This window comes from Lissotriton vulgaris, chromosome 8 (genome assembly GCF_964263255.1).
Source record: "Lissotriton vulgaris chromosome 8, aLisVul1.2, whole genome shotgun sequence".
Lineage (NCBI taxonomy): Eukaryota > Metazoa > Chordata > Amphibia > Caudata > Salamandridae > Lissotriton > Lissotriton vulgaris.
Genome location: NC_141696.1, coordinates 435513179 through 435538279, shown reverse-complemented (window position 1 = coordinate 435538279; position 25101 = coordinate 435513179).

Sequence of the window (25101 nt, the reverse complement as noted above, 5' to 3'; positions counted from 1 at the left end):
TGGACTGAAGTAGTCGAGTTTGCTTGGTTTTTGAATATGAATTAACCCCTCTTTTTTGTTGTTTAAAAGTAATTTTTGCGGTTGGTTAACTCAGGGGTTTTTTGAAGGTCTGATTTTGTCTGTACATAGATAGCAGCAATTCTTGGGGGGGGGGGATATCGCTTATACCAGTATCGCCATCACTGGAACCTCGGTTCCTGCCTAGTTTGGGGGGTGGCAGGGGTAGGGGCAAGGGTGGGTGGGGGGAGGTAGTCAGAGGGGGGGTTGAGTGGGAGGGTAGGGTTTGGGGTATGGGCGCATTTAAAAATAAAAAGCTTGAAAAACGTTTTTCTGCATTACAGCATTCATGGCAATGAAAGATTAAATCATGTAAGAACTATAGTCTTTTTGTTTTCTTTAAAGTTCTACAATGGGGTCACTTAAAGTAAATATAGCCTCATGGAATGTGTGCGGACTTAATAATGGTAAAAAGCAGGCTTTGTTCACACGTATTATTCAAGCACTGCACTTAGAAGTACTCTGCCTACAGGAGACTCATGTCACCTGGAACAAGAGGGACTGCCTCAGAATCCCTGGGTTTGATCTAGTAGTATGTTCGCAGCAGGTCTCTATGATACGGGGGATTGCAATATTGATGAAACGCGGGTTGGGCTCTTGTGTAAGATCTAGTCAAGACCCCAGGGGGAGATGGGCAATAGCGGAGCTGCTTATCGATCACTCTTCTTTGACACTCTGCACGGTGCATGGTGCCAACTTGGATGATCCTGCAGTACTAGAGCACTTAAATGTTGAGCTGGCTTTATGGCCCCAGCCCATATGCCTGTGTGGGGATTTTACCATCAATCTATCTGCAAATTTCAATGTGGTGGTGGGTCAGAGTTATGTTGGACAGAAACCAAGAGTAAACAGAGCATTACAAGGCCTAGTTCTAGAACATTGTATGACTGATCTTTGGTTTTATCACTGCAAGAACTTAGATGGCACTACATATTTCACTGCCCCTCATAAAAAAATGGTTCGGTTAGATTTTTTTTTTTATTTCAAATCAATTAGCCGATGCCACATTAATCTCTATGTCCCCTAGAGTTATCTCGGACCATAACTTATTGACCATCAATTGCTGCTTGACAGGGTCTGCGAGAATTCCTAGATCATGGACATTTGAGAGGAAGCTGTTGCTAGAAGTGCCATATCTAGATCATATGAGGCCCTGGGTCATTGAATTTTTGAATATCAACAGAGGCTCAGCCCCTAGCAACACAGTATGGGACTCACTGAAGGAAACTGTCCGTGGCGAAACTAAAAGCTTTTCGTTCTTTCGCCAGAAGCAAATTAAAGAAACAATTAAGCTTCGTATGGACAAACTACATCATGCAGAGGTTCAGCTCACAGCTGCTATTTTGGGGGGGCTTGATATATCTCAGGTGCAGTTACAGGTTGCATGTATTAAAGCTTCTTTGCTTGAGTTCTTGGGCCAGGATCTTGCTGCCAAATACCTACAGTATAGATCAATGATGTTTGGGCATGGCGAAAGATCAGGTAGGGTGTTGGCCAAGCGGCTTCATCAGTGAGGCATGTCCAATCGCATTGATAAGATCCAGGATGCGCTGGAGGTTATCCAAGAAACCCCAGAGGGGGTTTTGTCAGTCTTCTTGGGATTCTATCAGTCCCTTTATATCGAAGAAGTTAGCGCGCAAGTGATAGAATCGGAGTTTGCCTCCTTTACTGAAGGACTTGGTACCATAAGACTCTTGGATCACCAGAATGCGACACTAGCAACACCCATTGAGTGGGAAGAAGTAGAGGTAGCTCTAAATTCATTAGCTAGCGGCAAGGCAGCTGGTCCAGATTTTATTCCGCTGGAGTTTTATATCATAATTCGGATGGAGCTTAGGGAGGATCTTCATTCCGTCCAATCTCGCTTATCAATGCTGATAGCTCCCATAGTCTCTATCCGGCAACATGGGTTTATCCCCAGAAGAGACACTGCAGATTACGTCCGCCGAGTTATAGCTCTTCTGGACTGGGCTTAAGCTACGCGATCTCCCCTTGGCACAATCCTGTTGGACGCCGAGAAGGCGTTTGACAGGGTTGCGTGGGGATTTCTATGGAGAGCTTTGCTTTGGAAGGGATTCTCTCATAGCTTTATCTCCGCGCTGCAGTCGCTGTATATCGCCCCACAAGCAATTCTGTCTATCTCATGCTTGCAATCGAGGCTGTTTGACATCAATAGGGGCACCTGTCAGGGCTGTCCCTGTTCACCTCTTTTATTTGCCCTTTACATTGACTTGTTTATCAGTAAATTGGAGCTTTCCCCCAAAATTATTCCGGTAAGGGTAAACCTGGTTGAATTTAAAGTGCTGGCATATGCAGATGATTTAATTCTTTTAACTAGCAATGTTTCATCGGCATTTCCAGAAATTAAGAGACAGGCTGAATCCTTTGGTTGCATATCAGGGTACAAACTTAACGTCCAGAAAACACAGGTGATTCAGTCATCCAGCATGGGTCCTTCTGATGCACCAATTGTCCAAGTTGCAACTTATTTGGGGGTTAAAACCTCGGCTGCAGTAGAGCAGATACCGGAGATGAACATTCTACCGATAATAGGGACTGTTAATCCCACCCTCCGTAGGCTCGACAACTTGCATCTATCATTATTTGGCAGGAGAAATGTGTTGAAGATGTTGATCTTGCCGAAATTCTTGTACATCTTTAGGACTATCCCGTTGGAATTTGCCCAGTCTAGTCTCAATAGTCTCAATAGTGCAGGAAGATGCTGTAATAGGTTCTTATGGGGCTGCCACCTTCCTCGAAGGGCTGCTAAATGGATGTGTCTGCCATTGGAAAGGGGTGGGTGGGCAGTTCCTAGTCTATTGTTGTACAACTGGGCGGCGTTCTTGCAACATCTCGCTCAGCCTCTCTTCGGCTTACGCTCCCCACTCCCACCAGCACTCAGTCCCTCTATATTTGAGATTGGGTTGGGGGAGGAGGCTTAGGGGATTCTTTCTTCAGTTCTAGAGCCCAGTTATTATAAAAAAAAAACAAGTTCAAGGTAGCAAAAGCAATCTATTCAGTTTGGAAGAAGGTGCGACGGAAATGGACGATCCCTAAAATAAATTTCATTACACCACTTGCTGCTGCCAGGTTGTTGCTCTCTATCTTTCAGGATTCAGTTGTAATAAGGTGGAGATCCCATGGTATCCTTACGTTGGGGGATTTAGCTCATGACGGCAATATGGCTTCTTTTTCTTTTCTGCAAGATAAATTTGGTTTTGGTACGCATGAATATTTTAAATTCTTACAACTGCGTAGCTATATAGGTACTTTCCTGCAGAATTCTCCAACCGCACTAGGTAAACAGTCACTCATGAATATGATCCTGAGGAAGGCTAGAATTGGGACCCTGTATCAAAGTCTGCAGTCGGGTCTCCCCGATGATCTTCACTTCCAGAATTCGAAGTTGGATTTCAAATTCGGAACAGTTGGCACGGACGTAGGCCAGGCTCTGGAGCTTTCACACTCAGCTCTAATTTCAGGGAGCCTTCGCTCCCAAAGCTATATGGCACTATTAGACTTATACTATACTCCTAATAAAATATCTAAATGGAGAGGCAGTGGGGCTCAGTGTTGTCCAAGGTGCGCATTGCCCGCTGTGAACGTTATACATATGTTTTTCCCATGTGTTAATTTGGACAAATTTATACAGGACGTTCAGTTGTTTATTAATAACTCTTTAAAAATTCTGGTTGCACTCACGGCGGAGCTGGTGATAATGGGTTTTGAAACGCACAGTGTTAGATCAGCCTATGAATCTGCTTTCCTGTCCATTGCAATGGCACTATTGCGGTTGTGCATAACTTCTGAATGGATAAATCCAGTCTCCCCTACCTCTCCGAATTGGAGAGCAAGGATATTGGCTATTCACAATTTGGAGTCAGCCGTGTTCTTGAGAAGTGGCAGGAGGAGAAGGGAGAGGGGCTTAAAAATATGGGCACCATTAAGGCAATGGTTGAATAATTAGTTATTTTTTTGTTTGTCTTTTTTTTTTCTTTTTCTCCTTTTCTCCCCTTATCTTGAATTTTCCAGATTTATGCTTCATTATATTTGATATCATGTTCTTTAAAAGAATAATATAGGATTTATGAACATTGTATTAGATTGCCATGAAGCATCAGTCTATGCTTGTTTTTCGTTTTTCTTGCATATCTTTTGTATATTGTGTTTAATTTGTGAATGTTTTCAAGATTTTCAATAAAAAAAATCAAAAAAAAAATCAAACAGAATAGGCCAGACCCAAGATATTCCCAGAGACAACATCCAGGGATAGTAACAACCTATAGTGTAGGAAAAACTATGCCTCGAATGGCTACAGAAATTCACACTGCCTGAAATTAAGCAACACTTGACTTTACTTAAAGAAGGTGCTGACTTGCGAGATTTCTTACTGGGACCTCGCAAACAGCGTCAAAAATGTTTCATATACGCCGGTATATACGCAGCTTACAATGAAGCTTGGAAAATAACACAAATTGAAACTGCTGAAAAAAATACGAGAAATTGATCGTATTCATTTGGAAAAATAACTTTCTGTAGTGGACAATGGGTTAAGGACTCTGTCCTCCAGAATGTATTCACTGGACAGCATTGTATTATCTGCTATTGATATAATAGAACAGGATATGCTAATGTTACAACATGGCCAGTCCCAATTACGTTCTATTGTAAAGTTAGGCTGGACGTTACAAAATCTGCGTTCAGGCTATGTGCCATGGCGTCTGATAAACACAACGTCATTATATCTATCTTTAACCTTACTGATAAACAAATCTCTTTGGCACAAAGAGGGGCAGACTATACAGTGCTGAGCATTGAAAAAATAGAAAGATTACCACTGCCAGTCTCCGAAAGACCTGTCATTTAATGGATAATACATGGCACCATTACAATTCCAATAACAACTTTTCAGTTTCAGTATTGCCAAAAGTGTATACCAGCAGGCCTGTATGAAAGGTTGGGTAAAGGGTACATCAAAACCTGGAATTTACCTTACACACATAGATGTTGGAGTGGGGCAAGAAAGTGGTATTCCTTAGTGGTAACAACTGTAAACATTCACTGAGCGGTACACTTCTGTGTCAAGAAATTAACTTACACGGAGCCTGCGAAGGTTCATCAAATAACCTTTCATGCCACCTGCACTGCACCCCTGCTACACAGATAGATCCTTTTTTCAGACAGCTCTTCAACTGCAGCTACGTTCTAATAAGTGACCACAGCTGTTGTGGCATGGTGCCAGGAACGGCCTATCTCGTGAGCGTTACTTCCAGGGTCACTTGTTGTATGCAAGTATTGTATCCAAACAACAAGCTAGACATGGAGGCGGCAATATGGCCTTCTTTGAATATCTCTTCTATTCAAATTGATACTTTAAGCAGAATGGATTCTATTCTTTTACAATCAACTTTGCCTTTAACCTCGTCTAGAGAAACATATGATCTGCAAGTTGCAAGGACAGCAGCAGAGATACATACATTATTATCGACAAATTGCCCCATACATTTCGTAGAAATAATAAGCCAAATCTTAAACATGTCTGATACCAGTGGCATCGCACATGTATTTAAGACAATTTTTTCGGGACTGTTAGCACCCTTTGAAGCAGTCCTGAGCATCTTCCCGAATTTCGTGCACTCTGTGTTCGGCGGCCTGCCTCTCATCTTGGGACTCGTAGCAGGAATCCTATTTTTGTTCCTTGTGCTCCGATATGGCAAGTCAAGTCACAGACAAAACTCAGGCTACAATGGAAGACACGATACTAGCAATGCAATATCGAGAGCGGATTACTAAAGTCCTCGGCTTGGCTTGGCTAAGGGATCTGAATACTACCTGGTTTCTTTCATTCAGACCAATCTGGCAAGATTGCATCTTACCTGTTCTACGATGCCTGCTATGCGGAGAAGAATGCGTGTTAGACGTCTGTCTCACACTTCCATCAGCAGTACCTATGGATATCGATACTTTGCTTGGTTCGGTAACGGCTCATGCAACGTGTTGTCCCCAGCGGCTACCCACTCTGATGACGGCATTCGTTGAGACCTCACCATTACGATTAGGTGGCTTTGAGGTACGAGAAGAAAGGAGCACACAGGTACAACCTTCTGTGAACATTGCTGATCCAGATAACACTGACGGTAATGCATCTCACATATGCACTATTTCCACTTTTTCGGAAATGGCCCAACTTTCACCCACTGTTGTAGATTAATTTTTTGCCAGCCTATCTGAATTCCCCTGGCTTCTGTGTTGATTTGTCCTAGAACTCCTGGAGTCCTGAAAGAACTGCAAGTTCTTAGTGACGTCTTATGTCCAACCTTACGTCAAACTCGGCACCTTCCAGGTATAAATATACTAGCATCTACCTTAAGCAACACACAGTGGTTTGGAGCAGATCAGCTATCTACTTGCCCGACGCCCTGCTGATGCGAGTGCCGAAGGAAGCCGACCCTCCCTGCTGATGCACTGAGAGAGACGCTGTCTTTTCATCTGCCGAGAAATCCAGCTCCAGTGTTTCCCGGTCACCCTTGCGGGTTGCTGGGAGATCGAGTCCTGAGAAAGAGATACAAGACCTCCTTCATTCTATAACCAAGGTACGGAGCTGATTAGACCCACAGAGAATTCTTGATTCAGATTCTTGGCAAGAACTGTAACTCATCTACTCCTTCCCTCTACTAGGCTTAGGTTAGGTACACTGGGGTAGGCGTATCTTAGAAACACCAGTTGAGTACGTTTAGTCATTATTTTATCGTTGTATGCATTTTATCCATTTTAAGTATCTTATGGCTTAGAAACCATATAAATGCTTTTACAGTATTATTTAATAATACTCATTTTACTGTACGCACTTTACTTTATGACAAGTATTGCAATTGTGGCAATTCACTTCTCTTGCATGAGAAAGTAGACTGCTCAATAAATACCCTTTTTATTGAAAATGCCCGTCTCTCTATTTCTCTGCACTCCTGGTGAAACTAAGCATGCACGATTGACTGAGTGAAATAGCTATCTATTGTTTCCGCGACTCTGGAGATATACTCCTTATTCTGGGGGAGCATAGTTGTCATGTTTATGCGGTTGTCAGAAACTAATCCCTTCTTGTCTATTCAAGAAAGGTAACACCTTCTTGTTTACTCGAGAAAATTTCTAGTGACCTCTGAGCCATAAAGAAACGCATCTTACAACATCATTCGCGAATACGTTGCAGAAAGGAAACTGCTTCCTTGGTTGAGCACTTTCTGCGTCTAGGACATAAGGAAACTGAGATGACATGGTGGGTTCTAGAAGTGATAAAACCTAATAAGAGACAAAATAATATTGACAGGATACTAACAATGCGAGAAGGCAAACTCATTTGCCTTACTGATACTGTCAAACGAGGCTTGAATTCAGCAACTGAATGGCATGCCTTAGCATGTCTTTCGTGAACCATTGACTTTGTCTTTATTGAAATTTTGAATCAAATAAGTTCACCATTTGTTCTATATAAATCAACGTGTTTCTGAAACAGTACATCCATTATTTGGGAATGTTATATATGTACATATTATAAGATCTTGGTGAATAATGCACATTGTATCTGTCTGTTATGTTGCTAATCAAAATAAAAATCTAAAGGCGGATGTTCTATGAATAAATCCTTAATTTTTGGTGATGTCCTTCAATTGTGTAAAACATGCAAATTTTTTCGTGATGTGGTTCAATTGTGCAAAACATGCGAACATCATCCATGTCTCACATTCTGCCCTCATTTAGTGTACCCATAGCGTTTTGCCGTTCGTCAAACATCTAATAAGTGTCCAACATAGTCTTAATAATCTGCCAAGAAATTCTCTGGGTGGAATCACTCAGTATAAACTTTTATTTGGTACAAGAATGATAATCGAAGATCTTGATTGTCATACTTCAGTGGTGGAACAAAAAGCTTTTGATATCAAAGATCGTTTGGCTGTTTTACTAGACTTGAATGAAACGAGAAGAAGTCTAAGTAACACAAAGCTAAAGCCAACGGCCACTGAAGAGAAACCACCTGTCCCAGCAAGACCTGTCTGGACACCAAAGATCTGGTCAGAGAAAAAATTGCGGTAAAGAAGGAATTTGGGCCTTCTTACAGAAAAGCTGTACCTGTCTTAGCTATCAGCGGAACAAGATCAGTCGTACTACCTCAGTCCAGTTCTGCTCCACGGAATCCGATTGATGCTTATAAGGGTCCACCTCCAAACGTCACAATTCCTCTATTACAAATACACAGAGGAATTGAGCCATTAAGTGAGGGATAAAAAGAACAGGGAAGGGAAAGTGTAGGGCCAGCAGGGAAGGGAAATCCTGTAACGACAAAAACATATACTTAGAAATACAGTAGTGAAAAACAAGCTACTCTCATATGATCTCGCTAAAGAACAGTTATGTACCTTGTGGTATGAATGCAAAACAAGTCTGGCAGTACGTCTCCTCTATCACCTCCTGTCACCTCATGCAGCCTATCGGGACACAAAAACAGGTCAGGAACAAGCACACTCTCATGAACACATAGACCACAATTGGCTAACCCCTGTATATTGCATACCATGACAACAGGCAAGAGATGCTGTAACCGAATTCTGTTAAGGCACAGCACCCTGCTGTATAAGCAAAAGAAATAATGATCCACTAGGATTGTAGAAAACTCAAGGCTTCCTTATTATCAGAAACGGTAGTGCGTGGGAAGCAAGAACCACTACACTCTGCTCTGTTTGGCATAAGGTATGGACGCAGACTGTAACCCTTCCAATAAGGTAAAAGTACACTGTATTCAATGAGAGATCCAAAAGTGAAAAGCCTTTCAACTCCAAATACTGTCTGAGAAGTAAATACTCATGAGTTGCAGCACACGGTAGCGCGAAGTTTCGACCACCACCACGCCCCGTGAACTGTGTCCCAATCCCTTAAACAGCACAGTAACATGGTAGCTGGCTCATGCTTTCACACCATCAGCATGATGCGCAGAATTTTTCCCCTGTTACCGGATTCCTTCAGGAAAACCCTAGTGCAAGCCCTTATATTGAGTCGCATCTACTACTGCAACGGGTTGCTCCTCTCTGCTAATGAAGGAGTTCTGGATAGGCTCCAGGTGGTCCAGAATACGGCAGCTCGCCTTGTCCTAAACGCCCCCCTAGAACAGCATCAAAACCTCTCCTTGAGAAACTACATTGGTTGAGTATTCGACAAAGGGCCAAGTTTAAGATATGTTGCATTATTTATAAATGCTTAAACGGACATGGCCCCACATACCTGGAGCAGAAATTCACCCCCTACACTCCCTCCAGATCCTTGAGATCTAGCGGAAATTTTCTGTTGGCAGTACCTCGTGCTAAAAAAACTAGACACAGAGGGAAAGCTTTATCTGTTGCAGGGCCCACACTGTGGAATAAACTTCCTCTGGCCCTTAAGCTCTGCACAGATCATTTAAAATTCAGGAAACAACTGAAAACTCTGCTGTTCACTGATAAAATCTAGCCCCATGCCTCTTTATCTGCATACATATTGAAATTTTATTTGGTATCACAGCGCAGAGATACTCCAGTTGGAGTCGATTCCAGCGCTATAGAAACCCATAAATAAATAAATAAATAAATAAAATGAGATCTTTTCCCAAAGGAAACAAAAAGCAAAGATCCCTCAATGTCCTCTCGGAAGTTAAACTCACTCCCGAATATAGAGAACGGGAACGCGTGACAGTCCACTACCGCGCTCCGCTCCTTCAATAACTTGAAACAAGCGCGGTCTGCCAAAGGCAATCCGCCTGCTATCGAGTCATGCCTCACAGTTCTGATCCTACCTGGATCTCAGAACCCCGAAGAACTCCGGCTTCGCCCTACCCCAGACCGCCGAGTAGCCGCGGCGTGCAGCGTCTCCCAACCACCTCCAGGGCGAATCCGGAAACCAGCAAATTACACGCAACAGGTTGCGTGTCTGCGATGTTCAAATACTTCCCCTCACCGGGGAGTTTGGGAGTTTGGGAGTTGTAGTCTTTAACCCTAGTACCAGCTTTTTATGCTCTTGCTCCTCACACATGCCCCACAAGCTGTTCATGCAGGCACAACCCGGAGAAACCTGACAACCGCCCCTTGCTGGTAAAAAGGAAAACAGAGTTGTATCAATCCACCTGGTAAAACCACAACCATGTGGCCAATAATAAGTAATAGGCCCAGTGGACTCCCAAGAAGTAGCAGAAGACCAAACCTTGCTACAATCCAATAGGTTCAAACTGAGAGACTAATCACATTTGATAAACCTGCAGTGAATAAAAAAGGACTATGCAACAAAGCCATGGAACCCGGCCTCTTGAAACCCAAATTGCAACAGTTCGTCAAAAAACACCTGTCTACAATGATGTAGCCTCGGACTATACCAATATGAAAAAGGAAGAAGCAACTACAAAAATTAATAACAATCCTGATGCCATTCAACAATTGACAGAACTGCATCTGGCTACTTCATAAATTTCAATGACTTTTCTGATGATCCAAGTGAACATGACGACAAGCCAGCAAACAAAACTTTCAAAGACAAAATTACAGAACTCTTTCATCAACTTGGGGAAACATATCTGATTTCACCGTGAATTGAATTATGGATTGTGTTAGGTGTACTTTTCCTCCTGCTCTGGCTCATTTATTTCTAAGCTTGGGAAGAATTATTGATGGAAAATACAGTACAATGGACACAGCAAGTCAGAACATCAACTTGGTTCTAAAACCTCACAGATCATCTCACATTGAAAAAAGAGAACTATTATCTGTGAACATCACAGCCATTCCTATACCTGGTGGTGTAGCGTGGGACACTACTGATTACGACATCTATGGCCCGGTTGAACTCTTGAAGTATCCACATCAATTCAAGATTTCTTTAAGTGACTTTGTATCACCTAGTACTTTCTCTGATGATTGGGACTTTGAAAATATTAACAATATGATGTCAGATTTCGAAATGTCAGCTAAATATACAGAACATGATTATTTACAAGGTTCATCTAATAATGAAGAAATGTATTGCTATAATCATTATGGGCATCACTATTTGCATAAATCAGCAAATCCTAGAAATGTTTTTATGTATAATCAATGGGAACATTGTCCAACTCCGCCAAAAGGCAGCTCAAAAACATTTTATGAAAAATTCCCATACTTTTCAGGGTTTAATATCACTGATCCAGAAACGTTTTATTTTAACATTATGAATAAGACAGGAATGAAAAACATGTTGACAAATACTAAACTGATTTATTCTGAAAAATTTTATGAAAAAATGTCTACGTTTGGTTTTGAATTTTGGAAAAACAACATTGAGACAAAAACTGTCTGGGGTACAAAAGACTGGCAGGTACAAGGTTTAGAATCATTCAGAGCCTGCATGATCCCAGAACAAATAATGTTCCTGAATGACACCATTCAACAAACGACCTGTCTTGGCCTAGTCAGAATAAAAGACTTAAACAAACCGTCTATACTAAAACCCATACCTGATAGTATTAGCACTACAGAAGTAGAGATAAACGTATTCCATATTTTAAAACATAACAGAACACTTCCTAATTGGAACAAATGGTTGATCTGGCCTACAGACACTAATAACTGTCAAGATAGATTCCTGAACAAAATACAGGGGTTCAAACAGAATAGGCCTCATAAATTGTTCCTCTGTGCCCAGTTGTGAATGTCAATGAGTTTTGCCTGAATGTCCTCCCTCTGCAGCTGAATTTCAACCACCGAGCGTTTTTGTGCCACCAAGTCATCTTCTAACGTGGAGATCCTTATTTCTGCATCCCTAACCCTGGAGGCTATAACCGTGCACGTCTTCATAACCCTACACAAAGAGTTTTGGACTCTCCGACAAGCCCCTTGTGCACGGGCACTCTCTTGGCGTGTTTTCTCGCGATGAGCCATTATGGTTTGATAAATAACGGCCAGAGATATCTCAGCAGAGGACGAACCACTATTAGAGTCCATAACATAAGGTGTTTGTTCGTGAGATATGCCTTGTAGCACTGGCTGATTAGAGAATGAATAGTCCCAAGCCAGATAGCCCGCTGCCATAGCAGAATCCTGGGGCGCCTTACATACTGTAGATAATCCATTCAATACTGCGTTAGTGCGCCAATCACCAAAATCGCTGCCCTCCTCATCATCTGTCCATTCTTTATCCAACCCAACAACTGATGACCCTGTGTGATCCGATAATGAAAAAATATCACCATCTATGTCCCCATCCGCACATGCGGAGGGTGCAGGAGTCAATGATGAGGTGATTTGGGGAGCTATAATCTGTGGATTTGGCATTAAGCTCTGTGGGACTACATCTCCCAGAACCCCACGTTGCGATGCTTCCAAACACGAAACAGAGTCAGTGCTTGAAAGTCCCCTTGGAGAATTATTCACTGCCTGCACACTGTCACTTTGTGTAATTAAGGTTCCCGCACCGCCTCCAACATCCTTTCCACATACTGCTACGGGGAGGGGAACAAAGTGCCAGCGTCGCTCTTACCGGTCTGAGCCTCCGCCGTAGGCGCTGCAGGAGCTATGAGGGAAACTGCTACATTGCAAGCGGTTTTGCCTGCCGTATTCCCCCGAGGCTTAAACATTGCTAGAGTTGCAGCTGGAGCACCCATTTTTCCAGTTCTACTAGCCCCCGTTAGAGCTTTCTTTGAAGTGTCGGGTTTTGAAGCAGTGCGAGGTATCGCTGTAGCGGGCCCAGGTGCAGGTACCGGCAGCAGTGTTCCTGGTGTGGCTGCCGCTGCTGAGACGGGCGTTTTTTCTGCGGCCGTGGCCCGTGGAAGGGACGTTGGCTGATTCTTGGGAGGCATCCTGTTACAGGAGGACAAAGGCAAGGAAGCACGAGCCAGCAAAAGGTGTAATGGCCAGTGCTGGGCTAAGAGGGCTCCGCCCGAAAACCAGCGTACCAAGATCCACCTCAAGGAGTTGTGGTGAGAGGCTGAAAGTTGCCACAGCATCCTCCGGGATCGTGCAATTTACGGTAAGATCTGATGCCGATAGAGCCTCACAGATACAGCATACTCGCAGGCAGCAGCTCCTAGGAGGGGAGCGACGTGAGTACCAGCTCACTCGGCCATAGGACTGGCCGCCATCTTGCCAAGCGCTCCTAGGACCTTTACCAATTCTGGGGGTTCCTGAGGGGCTGGAGGGGTCGGATGCTCGCCAGCTTGTTGTCGATTTATTTTCAGAGGCTTTTCCTGAAGTAAAAGACTGGGACTGGCGATTGGAGATTCAATGTGCTCATCGCTTTTCCTTCAAAATGAATCAGCGCTCAGGCCAAGCAGAGAATAGACCCCGCGAGATTATGATTTGCATGCAAAATTTCTTAGCGAGAGAAAGAATCTATGACTCAGCTAGTCCCGATAGGCAAAGGTCAGGAAAAAGCTGTCAGTTTTTTGTAAGGCCAGACTTTTGCCCAGCTACGGTAGAACGGAGGTGGCAGCTCCGTCAGCTGATCACCCCCTTTCAATCGAAGGGGGCACAGGTCTATCTGCTTTTCCCATCAAAGCTTAAAATCATTTACCACGGTCAGACAAAATATTTCAAATCTGAGATCCAGGCCAAAGCATTTTTGGATGGACTGAAGTAGTCGAGTTTGCTTGGTTTTTGAATATGAATAAACCCCTCTTTTTTGTTGTTTAAAAGTAATTTTTGCAGTTGGTTAACTCAGGGGTTTTTTGAAGGTCTGATTTGGTCTGTACATAGATAGCAGCAATTCTTGGGGGGGGATATCGCTTATACCAGTATCGCCATCACTGGAACCTCGGTTCCTGCCTAGTTTGGGGGGTGGCAGGGGTAGGGGCAAGGGTGGGTGGGGGGAGGTAGTCAGAGGGGGGGTTGAGTGGGAGGGTAGGGTTTGGGGTGTGCGCGCATTTAAAATTAAAAAGCTTGAAAAACGTTTTTCTTCATTACAGCAGTCATGGCAATGAAAGATTAAATCATGTAAGAACTATAGTCTTTTTGTTTTCTTTAAAGTTCTACAATGGGGTCACTTAAAGTAAATATAGCCTCATGGAATGTGTGCGGACTTAATTCACACGTATTATTCAAGCACTGCACTTAGAAGTACTCTGCCTACAGGAGACTCATGTCACCTGGAACAAGAGGGACTGCCTCAGAATCCCTGGGTTTGATCTAGTAGTATGTTCGCAGCAGTTCTCTATGATACGGGGGATTGCCATATTGATGAAACGCGGGTTGGGCTCTTGTGTAAGATCTAGTCAAGACCCCAGGGGGAGATGGGCAATAGCGGAGCTGCGTATCTATCACTCTTCTTTGACGCTCTGCACGGTGCATGGTGCCAACTTGGACGATCCTGCAGTACTAGAGCACATAAATGTTGAGCTGGCTTTATGGCCCCAGCCCATATGCCTGTGTGGGGATTTTACCATCAATCTATTTGCAAATTTCAATGTGGTGGTGGGTCAGAGTTATGTTGGACAGAAACCAAGAGTAAACAGAGCATTACAAGGCCTAGTTCTAGAACATTGTATGACTGATCTTTGGTTTTATCACTGCAAGAACTTAGATGGCACTACATAATTCACTGCCCCTCATAAAAAAATGGTTCGGTTAGATTATTTTTTTTATTTCAAATCAATTAGCCGATGCCACATTAATCTCTATGTCCCCTAGAGTTATCTCGGACCATAACTTATTGACCATCAATTGCTGCTTGACAGGGTCTGTGAGAATTCCTAGATCATGGACATTTGAGAGGAAGCTGTTGCTAGAACTGCCATATCTAGCTCATATGAGGCCCTGGGTCATTGAATTTTTGAATATCAACAGAGGCTCAGCCCCTAGCAACACAGTATGGGACTCACTGAAGGAAACTGTCCGTGGCGAAACTAAAAGCTTTTCGTTCTTTCGCCAGAAGCAAATTAAAGAAACAATTAAGCTTCGTATGGACAAACTACATCATGCAGAGGTTCAGCTCACACCTGCTATTTTGGGGGGGCTTGATATATCTCAGGTGCAGTTACAGGTTGCATGTATTAAAGCTTCTTTGCTTGAGTTCTTGGGCCAGGATCTTGCTGCCAAATACCTACATTATAGATCAATGATGTTTGGGTATGGCGAAAGATCAGGTAGGGTGTTGGCCAAGCGGCTTCATCAGCGAGGCATGTCCAATCGCATTGATAAGATCCAGGATGCGCTGGAGGTTATCTAAGAAACCCCAGAGGGGGTTTTGTCAGTCTTCTTGGGATTCTATCAGTCCCTTTATATCGAAGAAGTTAGCGCGCAAGTGATAGAATCAGAGTTTGCCTCCTTTACTGAAGGACTTGGTACCATAAGACTCTTGGATCACCAGAATGCGACACTAGCAGCACCCATTGAGTGGGAAGAAGTAGAGGTAGCTCTAAATTCATTAGCTAGCGGCAAGGCAGCTGGTCCAGATTGTATTCCGCTGGAGTTTTATATCATATTTCGGATGGAGCTTAGGGAGGATCTTCATTCCGTCCAATCTCGCTTATCAATGCTGATAGCTCCCATAGTCTCTATCCGGCAACATGGGTTTATCCCCAGAAGAGACACTGCAGATTACGTCCGCCGAGTTATAGCTCTTCTGGACTGGGCTTAAGCTACGCGATCTCCCCTCGGCACAATCCTGTTGGACGCCGAGAAGGCGTTTGACTGGGTTGCGTGGGGATTTCTATGGAGAGCTTTGCTTTGGAAGGGATTCTCTCATAGCTTTATCTCCGCGCTGCAGTCGCTGTATATCGCCCACAAGCAATTCTGTCTATCTCAGGCTTGCAATCGAGGCTGTTGGACATCAATAGGGGCACCTGTCAGGGCTGTCCCTGTTCACCTCTTTTATTTGCCCTTTACATTGACTTGTTTATCAGTAAATTGGAGCTTTCCCCCGAAAATATTCCGGTAAGGGTAAACCTGGTTGAATTTAAAGTCCTGGCATATGCAGATGATTTAATTCTTTTAACTAGCAATGTTTCATCGGCATTTCCAGAAATTAAGAGACAGGCTGAATCCTTTGGTTGCATATCAGGGTACAAACTTAACGTCCAGAAAACACAGGTGATTCAGTCATCCACCATGGGTCCTTCTGATGCACCAATTGTCCAAGTTGCAACTTATTTGGGGGTTAAAACCTCGGCTGCAGTAGAGCAGATACCGGAGATGAACATTCTACCGATAATAGGGACTGTTAATCCCACCCTCCGTAGGCTCGACAACTTGCATTTATCATTATTTGGCAGGAGAAATGTGTTGAAGATGTTGATCTTGCCGAAATTCTTGTACATCTTTAGGACTATCCCGTTGGAATTTGCCCAGTCTAGTCTCAATAGTCTCAATAGTGCAGAAAGATGCTGTAATAGGTTCTTATGGGGCTGCCGCCTTCCTTGAAGGGCTGCTAAATGGATGTGTCTGCCATTGGAAAGGGGTGGGTGGGCAGTTCCTAGTCTATTGTTGTACAACTGGGCGGCGTTCTTGCAACATCTCGCTCAGCCTCTCTTCGGCTTACGCTCCCCACTCCCACCAGCACTCAGTCCCTCTATATTTGAGATTGGGTTGGGGGAGGAGGCTTAGGGGATTCTTTCTTCAGTTCTAGAGCCCAGTTATTATAAAAAAAAACAAGTTCAAGGTAGCAAAAGCAATCTATTCAGTTTGGAAGAAGGTGCGACGGAAATGGACGATCCCTAAAATAAATTTCATTACACCACTTGCTGCTGCCAGGTTGTTGCTCTCTATCTTTCAGGATTCAGTTGTAATAAGGTGGAGATCCCATGGTATCCTTACGTTGGGGGATTTAGCTCATGACGGCAATATGGCTTCTTTTTCTTTTCTGCAAGATAAATTTGGTTTTGGTACGCATGAATATTTTAAATTCTTACAACTGCGTAGCTATATAGGTACTCTCCTGCAGAATTCTCCAACCGCACTAGGTAAACAGTCACTCATGAATATGATCCTGAGGAAGGCTAGAATTGGGACCCTGTATCAAAGTCTGCAGTCGGGTCTCCCTGATGATCTTCACTTCCAGAATTCGAAGTTGGATTTCAAATTCGGAACAGTTGGCACGGACGTAGGCCAGGCTCTGGAGCTTTCACACTCAGCTCTAATTTCAGGGAGCCTTCGCTCCCAAAGCTATATGGCACTATTAGACTTATACTATACTCCTAATAAAATATCTAAATGGAGAGGCAGTGGGGCTCAGTGTTGTCCAAGGTGCGCATTGCCCGCTGTGAACGTTATACATATGTTTTTCCCATGTGTTAATTTGGACAAATTTATACAGGACGTTCAGTTGTTTATTAATAACTCTTTAAAAATTCTGGTTGCACTCACGGCGGAGCTGGTGATAATGGGTTTTGAAACGCACAGTGTTAGATCAGCCTATGAATCTGCTTTCCTGTCCATTGCAATGGCACTATTGCGGTTGTGCATAACTTCTGAATGGATAAATCCAGTCTCCCCTACCTCTCCGAATTGGAGAGCAAGGATATTGGCTATTCACAATTTGGAGTCAGCCGTGTTCTTGAGAAGTGGCAGGAGGAGAAGGGAGAGGGGCTTAAAAATATGGGCACCATTAAGGCAATGGTTGAATAATTAGTTATTTTTTTGTTTGTCTTTTTTTTTTCTTTTTCTCCTTTTCTCCCCTTATCTTGAATTTTCCAGATTTATGCTTCATTATATTTGATATCATGTTCTTTAAAAGAATAATATAGGATTTTTGAACATTGTATTAGATTGCCATGAAGCAGCAGTCTATGCTTGTTTTTCGTTTTTCTTGCATATCTTTTGTATATTGTGTTTAATTTGTGAATGTTTTCAAGATTTTCAATAAAAAAAATCAAAAAAAAAATCAAACAGAATAGGCCAGACCCAAGATATTCCCAGAGACAACATCCAGGGATAGTAACAACCTATAGTGTAGGAAAAACTATGCCTCGAATGGCTACAGAAATTCACACTGCCTGAAATTAAGCAACACTTGACTTTACTTAAAGAAGGTGCTGACTTGCGAGATTTCTTACTGGGACCTCGCAAACAGCGTCAAAAATGTTTCATATACGCCGGTATATACGCAGCTTACAATGAAGCTTGGAAAATAACACAAATTGAAACTGCTGAAAAAAATACGAGAAATTGATCGTATTCATTTGGAAAAATAACTTTCTGTAGTGGACAATGGGTTAAGGACTCTGTCCTCCAGAATGTATTCACTGGACAGCATTGTATTATCTGCTATTGATATAATAACTTACACGGAGCCTGCGAAGGTTCATCAAATAACCTTTCATGCCACCTGCACTGCACCCCTGCTACACAGATAGATCCTTTTTTCAGACAGCTTTTCAACTGCAGCTACGTTCTAATAAGTGACCACAGCTGTTGTGGCATGGTGCCAGGAACGGCCTATCTCGTGAGCGTTACTTCCAGGGTCACTTGTTGTATGCAAGTATTGTATCCAAACAACAAGCTAGACATGGAGGCGGCAATATGGCCTTCTTTGAATATCTCTTCTATTCAAATTGATACTTTAAGCAGAATGAATTCTATTCTTTTACAATCAACTTTGCCTTTAACCTCGTCTAGAGAAACATATGATCTGCAAGTTGCAAGGACAGCAGCAGAGATACATACATTATTATCGACAAATTGCCCCATACATTTCGTAGAAATAATAAGCCAAATCTTAAACATGTCTGATACCAGTGGCATCGCACATGTATTTAAGACAATTTTTTCGGGACTGTTAGCACCCTTTGAAGCAGTCCTGAGCATCTTCCCGAATTTCTTGCACTCTGTGTTCGGCGGCCTGCCTCTCATCTTGGGACTCGTAGCAGGAATCCTATTTTTGTTCCTTGTGCTCCGATATGGCAAGTCAAGTCACAGACAAAACTCAGGCTACAATGGAAGACACGATACTAGCAATGCAATATCGAGAGCGGATTACTAAAGTCCTCGGCTTGGCTTGGCTAAGGGATCTGAATACTACCTGGTTTCTTTCATTCAGACCAATCTGGCAAGATTGCATCTTACCTGTTCTACGATGCCTGCTATGCGGAGAAGAATGCGTGTTAGACGTCTGTCTCACACTTCCATCAGCAGTACCTATGGATATCGATACTTTGCTTGGTTCGGTAACGGCTCATGCAACGTGTTGTCCCCAGCGGCTACCCACTCTGATGACGGCATTCGTTGAGACCTCACCATTACGATTAGGTGGCTTTGAGGTACGAGAAGAAAGGAGCACACAGGTACAACCTTCTGTGAACATTGCTGATCCAGATAACACTGACGGTAATGCATCTCACATATGCACTATTTCCACTTTTTCGGAAATGGCCCAACTTTCACCCACTGTTGTAGATTAATTTTTTGCCAGCCTATCTGAATTCCCCTGGCTTCTGTGTTGATTTGTCCTAGAACTCCTGGAGTCCTGAAAGAACTGCAAGTTCTTAGTGACGTCTTATGTCCAACCTTACGTCAAACTCGGCACCTTCCAGGTATAAATATACTAGCATCTACCTTAAGCAACACACAGTGGTTTGGAGCAGATCAGCTATCTACTTGCCCGACGCCCTGCTGATGCGAGTGCCGAAGGAAGCCGACCCTCCCTGCTGATGCACTGAGAGAGACGCTGTCTTTTCATCTGCCGAGAAATCCAGCTCCAGTGTTTCCCGGTCACCCTTGCGGGTTGCTGGGAGATCGAGTCCTGAGAAAGAGATACAAGACCTCCTTCATTCTATAACCAAGGTACGGAGCTGATTAGACCCACAGAGAATTCTTGATTCAGATTCTTGGCAAGAACTGTAACTCATCTACTCCTTCCCTCTACTAGGCTTAGGTTAGGTACACTGGGGTAGGCGTATCTTAGAAACACCAGTTGAGTACGTTTAGTCATTATTTTATCGTTGTATGCATTTTATCCATTTTAAGTATCTTATGGCTTAGAAACCATATAAATGCTTTTACAGTATTATTTAATAATACTCATTTTACTGTACGCACTTTACTTTATGACAAGTATTGCAATTGTGGCAATTCACTTCTCTTGCATGAGAAAGTAGACTGCTCAATAAATACCCTTTTTATTGAAAATGCCCGTCTCTCTATTTCTCTGCACTCCTGGTGAAACTAAGCATGCACGATTGACTGAGTGAAATAGCTATCTATTGTTTCCGCGACTCTGGAGATATACTCCTTATTCTGGGGGAGCATAGTTGTCATGTTTATGCGGTTGTCAGAAACTAATCCCTTCTTGTCTATTCAAGAAAGGTAACACCTTCTTGTTTACTCGAGAAAATTTCTAGTGACCTCTGAGCCATAAAGAAACGCATCTTACAACATCATTCGCGAATACGTTGCAGAAAGGAAACTGCTTCCTTGGTTGAGCACTTTCTGCGTCTAGGACATAAGGAAACTGAGATGACATGGTGGGTTCTAGAAGTGATAAAACCTAATAAGAGACAAAATAATATTGACAGGATACTAACAATGCGAGAAGGCAAACTCATTTGCCTTACTGATACTGTCAAACGAGGCTTGAATTCAGCAACTGAATGGCATGCCTTAGCATGTCTTTCGTGAACCATTGACTTTGTCTTTATTGAAATTTTGAATCAAATAAGTTCACCATTTGTTCTATATAAATCAACGTGTTTCTGAAACAGTACATCCATTATTTGGGAATGTTATATATGTACATATTATAAGATCTTGGTGAATAATGCACATTGTATCTGTCTGTTATGTTGCTAATCAAAATAAAAATCTAAAGGCGGATGTTCTATGAATAAATCCTTAATTTTTGGTGATGTCCTTCAATTGTGTAAAACATGCAAATTTTTTCGTGATGTGGTTCAATTGTGCAAAACATGCGAACATCATCCATGTCTCACATTCTGCCCTCATTTAGTGTACCCATAGCGTTTTGCCGTTCGTCAAACATCTAATAAGTGTCCAACATAGTCTTAATAATCTGCCAAGAAATTCTCTGGGTGGAATCACTCCGTATAAACTTTTATTTGGTACAAGAATGATAATCGAAGATCTTGATTGTCATACTTCAGTGGTGGAACAAAAAGCTTTTGATATCAAAGATCGTTTGGCTGTTTTACTAGACTTGAATGAAACGAGAAGAAGTCTAAGTAACACAAAGCTAAAGCCAACGGCCACTGAAGAGAAACCACCTGTCCCAGCAAGACCTGTCTGGACACCAAAGATCTGGTCAGAGAAAAAATTGCGGTAAAGAAGGAATTTGGGCCTTCTTACAGAAAAGCTGTACCTGTCTTAGCTATCAGCGGAACAAGATCAGTCGTACTACCTCAGTCCAGTTCTGCTCCACGGAATCCGATTGATGCTTATAAGGGTCCACCTCCAAACGTCACAATTCCTCTATTACAAATACACAGAGGAATTGAGCCATTAAGTGAGGGATAAAAAGAACAGGGAAGGGAAAGTGTAGGGCCAGCAGGGAAGGGAAATCCTGTAACGACAAAAACATATACTTAGAAATACAGTAGTGAAAAACAAGCTACTCTCATATGATCTCGCTAAAGAACAGTTATGTACCTTGTGGTATGAATGCAAAACAAGTCTGGCAGTACGTCTCCTCTATCACCTCCTGTCACCTCATGCAGCCTATCGGGACACAAAAACAGGTCAGGAACAAGCACACTCTCATGAACACATAGACCACAATTGGCTAACCCCTGTATATTGCATACCATGACAACAGGCAAGAGATGCTGTAACCGAATTCTGTTAAGGCACAGCACCCTGCTGTATAAGCAAAAGAAATAATGATCCACTAGGATTGTAGAAAACTCAAGGCTTCCTTATTATCAGAAACGGTAGTGCGTGGGAAGCAAGAACCACTACACTCTGCTCTGTTTGGCATAAGGTATGGACGCAGACTGTAACCCTTCCAATAAGGTAAAAGTACACTGTATTCAATGAGAGATCCAAAAGTGAAAAGCCTTTCAACTCCAAATACTGTCTGAGAAGTAAATACTCATGAGTTGCAGCACACGGTAGCGCGAAGTTTCGACCACCACCACGCCCCGTGAACTGTGTCCCAATCCCTTAAACAGCACAGTAACATGGTAGCTGGCTCATGCTTTCACACCATCAGCATGATGCGCAGAATTTTTCCCCTGTTACCGGATTCCTTCAGGAAAACCCTAGTGCAAGCCCTTATATTGAGTCGCATCTACTACTGCAACGGGTTGCTCCTCTCTGCTAATGAAGGAGTTCTGGATAGGCTCCAGGTGGTCCAGAATACGGCAGCTCGCCTTGTCCTAAACGCCCCCCCTAGAACAGCATCAAAACCTCTCCTTGAGAAACTACATTGGTTGAGTATTCGACAAAGGGCCAAGTTTAAGATATGTTGCATTATTCATAAATGCTTAAACGGACATGGCCCCACATACCTGGAGCACAAATTCACCCCCTACACTCCCTCCAGATCCTTGAGATCTAGCGGAAATTTTCTGTTGGCAGTACCTCGTGCTAAAAAAACTAGACACAGAGGGAAAGCTTTATCTGTTGCATGGCCCACACTGTGGAATAAACTTCCTCTGGCCCTTAAGCTCTGCACAGATCATTTAAAATTCAGGAAACAACTGAAAACTCTGCTGTTCACTGATAAAATCTAGCCCCATGCCTCTTTATCTGCATACATATTGAAATTTTATTTGGTATCACAGCGCAGAGATACTCCAGTTGGAGTCGATTCCAGCGCTATAGAAACCCATAAATAAATAAATAAATAAATAAAATGAGATCTTTTCCCAAAGGAAACAAAAAGCAAAGATCCCTCAATGTCCTCTCGGAAGTTAAACTCACTCCCGAATATAGAGAACGGGAACGCGTGACAGTCCACTACCGCGCTCCGCCCCTTCAATAACTTGAAACAAGCGCGGTGCTGCCAAAGGCAATCCGCCTGCTATCGAGTCATGCCTCACAGTTCTGATCCTACCTGGATCTCAGAACCCCGAAGAACTCCGGCTTCGCCCTACCCCAGACCGCCGAGTAGCCGCGGCGTGCAGCGTCTCCCAACCACCTCCAGGGCGAATCCGGAAACCAGCAAATTACACGCAACAGGTTGCGTGTCTGCGATGTTCAAATACTTCCCCTCACCGGGGAGTTTGGGAGTTTGGGAGTTGTAGTCTTTAACCCTAGTACCAGCTTTTTATGCTCTTGCTCCTCACACATGCCCCACAAGCTGTTCATGCAGGCACAACCCGGAGAAACCTGACAACCGCCCCTTGCTGGTAAAAAGGAAAACAGAGTTGTATCAATCCACCTGGTAAAACCACAACCATGTGGCCAATAATAAGTAATAGGCCCAGTGGACTCCCAAGAAGTAGCAGAAGACCAAACCTTGCTACAATCCAATAGGTTCAAACTGAGAGACTAATCACATTTGATAAACCTGCAGTGAATAAAAAAGGACTATGCAACAAAGCCATGGAACCCGGCCTCTTGAAACCCAAATTGCAACAGTTCGTCAAAAAACACCTGTCTACAATGATGTAGCCTCGGACTATACCAATATGAAAAAGGAAGAAGCAACTACAAAAATTAATAACAATCCTGATGCCATTCAACAATTGACAGAACTGCATCTGGCTACTTCATAAATTTCAATGACTTTTCTGATGATCCAAGTGAACATGAAGACAAGCCAGCAAACAAAACTTTCAAAGACAAAATTACAGAACTCTTTCATCAACTTGGGGAAACATATCTGATTTCACCGTGGATTGAATTATGGATTGTGTTAGGTGTACTTTTCCTCCTGCTCTGGCTCATTTATTTCTAAGCTTGGGAAGAATTATTGATGGAAAATACAGTACAATGGACACAGCAAGTCAGAACATCAACTTGGTTCTAAAACATCACAGATCATCTCACATTGAAAAAAGAGAACTATTATCTGTGAACATCACAGCCATTCCTATACCTGGTGGTGTAGCGTGGGACACTACTGATTACGACATCTATGGCCCGGTTGAACTCTTGAAGTATCCACATCAATTCAAGATTTCTTTAAGTGACTTTGTATCACCTAGTACTTTCTCTGATGATTGGGACTTTGAAAATATTAACAATATGATGTCAGATTTCGAAATGTCAGCTAAATATACAGAACATGATTATTTACAAGGTTCATCTAATTATGAAGAAATGTATTGCTATAATCATTATGGGCATCACTATTTGCATAAATCAGCAAATCCTAGAAATGTTTTTATGTATAATCAATGGGAACATTGTCCAACTCCGCCAAAAGGCAGCTCAAAAACATTTTATGAAAAATTCCCATACTTTTCAGGGTTTAATATCACTGTTCCAGAAACGTTTTATTTTAACATTATGAATAAGACAGGAATGAAAAACATGTTGACAAATACTAAACTGATTTATTCTGAAAAATTTTATGAAAAAATGTCTACGTTTGGTTTTGAATTTTGGAAAAACAACATTGAGACAAAAACTGTCTGGGGTACAAAAGACTGGCAGGTACAAGGTTTAGAATCATTCAGAGCCTGCATGATCCCAGAACAAATAATGTTCCTGAATGACACCATTCAACAAACGACCTGTCTTGGCCTAGTCAGAATAAAAGACTTAAACAAACCGTCTATACTAAAACCCATACCTGATAGTATCAGCACTACAGAAGTGGAGATAAACGTATTCCATATTTTAAAACATAACAGAACACTTCCTAATTGGAACAAATGGTTGATCTGGCCTACAGACACTAATAACTGTCAAGATAGATTCCTGAACAAAATACAGGGGTTCAAACAGAATAGGCCTCATAAATTGTTCCTCTGTGCCCAGTTGTGAATGTCAATGAGTTTTGCCTGAATGTCCTCCCTCTGCAGCTGAATTTCAACCACCGAGCGTTTTTGTGCCACCAAGTCATCTTCTAACGTGGAGATCCTTATTTCTGCATCCCTAACCCTGGAGGCTATAACCGTGCACGTCTTCATAACCCTACACAAAGAGTTTTGGACTCTCCGACAAG